We start from the raw sequence: 5,489 nt of genomic DNA on the forward strand, positions 1-5,489 counted from the left end.
CAAGAAGAAGTGAGAGCTTTTAGAGTGAAGGCCTCCAGGTTCATACTCATTGATGATATATTATTCAGAAAATCACTAGCAGGCCCCTACTTGCGGTGCCTGGACCAGGAAGAAGCACAGATCGTGTTACATGCTCTCCACAGTGGCGAATGTGGAAACCATGCAGGGGGCAGGAGTCTGGCAAATAAAGCTCTCGGACAGGGATACTATTGGCCTACAATAAAGGCAGATGCAGCAGAGTACGCACGTAAATGTGACGCCTGCCAGCGCTCAACACCAATGATCCATCAGCCAGCAGAGCCCCCGCACCCTATCATTTCCCCCTTGCCATTCATGGCATGGGGCATGGACATAGTAGGCCCTCTACCACGGGCCACAGGAAACAGAACCTGGATGCTAGCAATGACAGATTACTTCTCCAAGTGGATAGAGGCTGAAGCATTCACAGAGGTAAAAGATAAACAGGTCATTTCGTTCATAAAACGAAACATCATTTGCAAATTTGGTATCCCATCAGAAATCATATGTGACAATGGCTCACAATTCATCTCCAACGATACCGAGGGATACTGTGCCAGGTGGAACATCACCTTAAAAAAGTCAGCACCTAGGACTCCAAAGTCCAACGGGTAAGCTGAGTCCAGCAACAAAATCATTATGGACAATCTGAGAAGGAGGTTACAGAAGTTAGGAGGAAACTGGGCAGATGAATTGCCACTGGTGCTATGGTCAGACAAAACAACACCAAAGATAGCAACAGGTCAAACACCCTTCAGCCTGGTGTTTGGCGCAGAAGCAGTCATTACGTCAGATGTTCTAGTTCCCACTCACAAGTATGAAAATATGACAGGGGAATTGAACAATACGGAGATGATCAGAAGCCTGGACACAATTGACGAGCTGCGAGCAAGCGCAAAAATCCGTCTGGCTGCCTACAAACAGTCTGTGGCCAGGAGTTATAACAAGAGTGTGAAATTCAGGCTCCTGGAGGTAGGAGACCTGGTTCTCCGAGAGGTATTTCAAAACACCAAGAATAAAAAAGAAGGCAAATTGGCCTACAAGTGGGAAGGACCATACCCGGTAGAAGGAGTTGTTGGCCATGGTGCATACAGACTGATGACTATGGACGGTCAAATCATACAACGCTCATGGAACATACTTCACCTGAAGAGATATTACTTTTAATAATAAGTAGACTTTAGCTTTCAGAATGATGTACTATGAAAAGCCAAATCAGTTTTAAAAGTGAAAATAAAAATCCGGTAGTAGGCATACTGCCAATTTCACTCTTATTTCTGGTGTCTATATCTCTTTTAAAACTTTAAACTACTATTGGGTGGTGTGGTCTGGCAGCGTCCTGGGACCACAATTGCTCTGGTACCCCATGAGATGGCGACAGGTACTTCACATCATTTTAATAGATTTTCTTATTTTCAGGCTTCTCTAAGTACATCACTTTGAATCCTAGTGTCTATGGTACTTTGAAAGGATGTCTAGCAGATCACAATCAACCAAACGCGGGTGACAAGGCACATGGCACTCCAACATGCCTAACCTATTTTTTCCACAAGGAGCACCCTCTCCAAAGTGACCGTGGAACATACGAAAGGGAGCCTGGTTGACATTGAATACGCTTATCCAAATACCCCCGATACCACCCCCGGACGTAGCTCGCACTAATCACAATTAATCGGGGCCCCAAAGATGCATGCACACGAACATGGAACGTAGGGATATCTGCGCTACGAGAATCCTGCGCGTCCCATCCCATCGGTCCTAGAATGACGATAAACTTGCCTCAATGACGCCCATGTTGGCTTTAAACGAGATGAACACACCTTGCGTCATGAACAAGGTTAAGTAGTCCAAAATCACGATACGCCTAAATCGACCATCCGGTGACACGGCAGACTAGCTTAGTCCGGATCGCCTTTTCAGTGACCAGCCGGGTCTAAATCACCTCCCCAGGTTGACACGGCCACTCCTCCTTACATTGCGGCATATGCCTAAATCACCCTCGGTGACACGACAACTAGTGAGTCGAACGTCGGCCTTTTCAGATGACAGGACTCGCCAAATCGATCAAGCGGTGACACGGAAACTTCCTAAAAATAGGGAAAATAAATAACAAACACACGATATGTAAGCTGAAACCTTGCCAAACTATGACAAGGGGCATTTCAAAACATGGCCAAATACGGCCCCAAGTTTAACCGCCACCTTGGCGAAACAACCACAGAAAGAAAGTTTTAAAACTTACAGAGTCTGCCACCTCTGGGCCAGACTGCCAAAAAGTTCATCAAAACATAAAAATACTTAATTATCGGTCATATTAATGACCTCCACCTCTGGCATCTCCTCCGCTGCCGACCCGCCGTTTCGTGTGCCGCACCGACTTGCACATCCTCCTCACCGCCATAGCTTCCTCGAGTCTCCGTCGAAGATCCTGGGACATTCCTGGCGTCACCCCCCAAAGAAATTGCTCGGCCAAATAGAGAATTCACCTCCCCACTTCGTGCATCAACACACTCGGATCGGGTTGGGTGGGGTAGAGCATCTCCACCGATTCTCCTCTTCCTCTATAGCTCTTTGGTAGGAGCCTCCACGAGAGCAAAGACGCATCCCGCCGATCTTTCCCCGCCGGTAGCATAGGCAACAACATTGGTGGCCGGAGATCACTCACCGATCTTCTCATCAGAGCGCTTGAGGGAGTCAGAGAAAGTGTTGCACACCGCCTGAGTACGAGCCAGCTGATCAGCCCCCTCCCTCAGCTTCTTCTTGGTGACGGCAAGCTCAGTCTTCAGCTCCACCACTCGCTCCTTCAGATCCGCCCGTTGCTGCGCCAGATCAGCAATAGTCCCCTTCAGCTCCTGGTTCTTGGCGTTGGTAGCACGGCTAGTGGTCTGCACTATGTTGATCATTTTCCTATTGTAGAGTGCAGACTGGAGCAGGAAAAATCAGAAGTCAGCAAGAAAATTGAAAGATAAAATTTAAACGAGAGAAGACAAACAGGTAGAGGACGAAGAATATTTACCATGAAGGCGTTATGCACGTCGCTCTCAGCCATCTCCTCTGGGGAGAACTCTGAGAATGTCTCCTTAAAAGGAGGGAAGAGCAGCTGGTCGATCTCCGGCCAGTATGGCACCTTGTCCACATTCCCAAAGCCCTCCGGGAAGTGAACAGTAATGCCTCCACTGGATGAAGCACGAGGACTGGTAGGAGGAGTAGGCGGATGACGAGACAACGAATCAACCTCCAAGGGCTCGGGTGCAGCAGAGCTGGAAACCGTAGGAGGAGTCTGAAAGGAGGCAGCAGGAGCACTCCTCTTGGAGGTAGAGGCCACATCAGGGCTAGCAGAAGGTCTCTTTCTTTTGGCACTTTGGAGGATGATTTCTAATTGGTCAACTTTTGAACCTGCAAGCATATATTGTCTCAGACGACAGAATGCTTAAAACATCAGGAGAAATAGCATGCAAATTAAAACGGCTGCAGAAGTCTTACCAGAGGACATACTATGAGCCGACTGAGGAGGATTGGAGGAGGAAGCAGGTGAAAAACCAGAAAGGGCACAGGAACTTTCTCTCGTTCGGAGATGCTTTGAAACGATTTCTTTGCGCGTGGATCTTGGCACCAATACGGGTAAGGTCACAGGGGCCTGCACGAAGACGATGAAGTAAGCTAGTAAGCAGCGAGATAAAATAAATCAGGTGACAGGAAGGCTACTTACTCGAAGTTAGAACCCATTTCTCAAAAATATAATCAGCAGGAGGCTGGATGGGGTCCTTCCTCACGTAGAAGAAGTCCTCAAACCATTTCTCATCATGGGATTTTGACGCGTGTTTGAAGGGAGCCTCTCCACGGCCCCAGAATGAGAATTGACCCCTGCCCAGGGATCTGATGTTGTACATATGGGCTAGGTCGCCCAGAGTGATAGATTTACCGGTATTCTGACCGGCGGCAAGAGAATAGAGAAGAACTCTCCAAATGGCAGCAGAAATTTGCGCCATGGCAAAGTTGTTGGTGAAGATGAAGTCTTGAACGAGTTTAGGGAAAGGAAAACGGAGGCCGTATCTAAATGGGTACAGGTAAAAACTAACCCACCAAAAAAAAACCAAAAAAAAAAACCAAAACCAAAATCAAAACAAATCTGAGAAATAAAAAAAAATCGCCCTCGACCGCCCCCGACAACCGCCCACACGCCACCGCCACAGCCAGCCCCACTCGACACTAATACCACCCCACGATCCACCAACACCCGCCTAACCCGACGAGAACCAGAGCCCACCAACAGCCGACCTCCTCTACTGCCGCCACAGCCACCGACGACCACAGCCGTACTCCACCACAGCCACCCACGACCACAGCCGCCACACCCACTACTGCCGCCATACCCACACACGACCACAACCCAGCCCTCATCCACCCTGACCCGCAACCACAATCAACCAACGCCTTTTCCGTTTAGATCTCGTTTTTTTGAGATCTTGTTTTCATTTATTTCGTTTTCTGAGATTTGTTTTTTATTTCGTTTTTTTATTTCGTTTTTATCGTTTTTTTTCTGAGATTTCGTTTTTATTTTTCTGAGATTTCGTTTTTATTTCTGAGATTTCGTTTATTCATTGTTATTTTAAAATTTCATTGCATACAACCAACGCCTTTTCCGCCATTTGCTGTTTTAAAAAAAAATCGATCTGTGTTTTTTTTTATGTTAATTTAGATTTTTTATTTGGTTGTTTTGAGTATTGTTGATAATTATTACTCGTGTAATGTTATAATAATTTCAGTATTTTTTTCGGTTTTTTATAATCTCATCTATTTTTTTCGGTTTTTCAATTCATTATTTTAGATCTAGTATTGTTGATTTTTTTGCTAGGTTATACGGACTATATTTTTTCAGATTTGTTATTTAAAATCTCGTCTTATTATTATATTGTCTTGTTTTATATTTTACAAATCACGCCTTGTTAATATCCGTCTTGTTAGTATATTAAAATTACAATTTTTTTGTTAAAATTACATTTATTTCTGTTACAATTATACTTTTGTCCGCTAAAATTACACTTTTTCCTATTAAAGTTACAATTACACTTTTTTTGGGTAAAATTACACTTATTGCTATTACAATTACACTTATTTCTGTTACAATTACACTTTTTTTGGTTAAAATTACACTTATTGCTGTTATAATTACACTTTTTCCTATTAAAATTACACTTTTTTGTTAAAATTACACTTTTTTTTGTTAAAATTAAACTTTTTCCTGCTAAAATTACAGTTTTTTCTGTTAAAATTACACTTTTTTTGTTAAAATTACACTTTTTTCCGTTAAAATTACACTTTTTTGTTAAAATTACAGTTTTTTTTCGTTAAAATTACACTTTTTTGTGTTAAAATTACACTTTTTTCTGTTAAAATTACACTTTTTTTTCGTTAAAATTACACTTTTTTCAGTTAAAATTACACTTTTTTTCGTTAAAATTACCTTTTTT

The sequence above is a fragment of the Silene latifolia genome, chromosome 11 (assembly GCF_048544455.1).
Source record: "Silene latifolia isolate original U9 population chromosome 11, ASM4854445v1, whole genome shotgun sequence".
Classification (NCBI taxonomy): Eukaryota; Viridiplantae; Streptophyta; class Magnoliopsida; order Caryophyllales; family Caryophyllaceae; genus Silene; species Silene latifolia.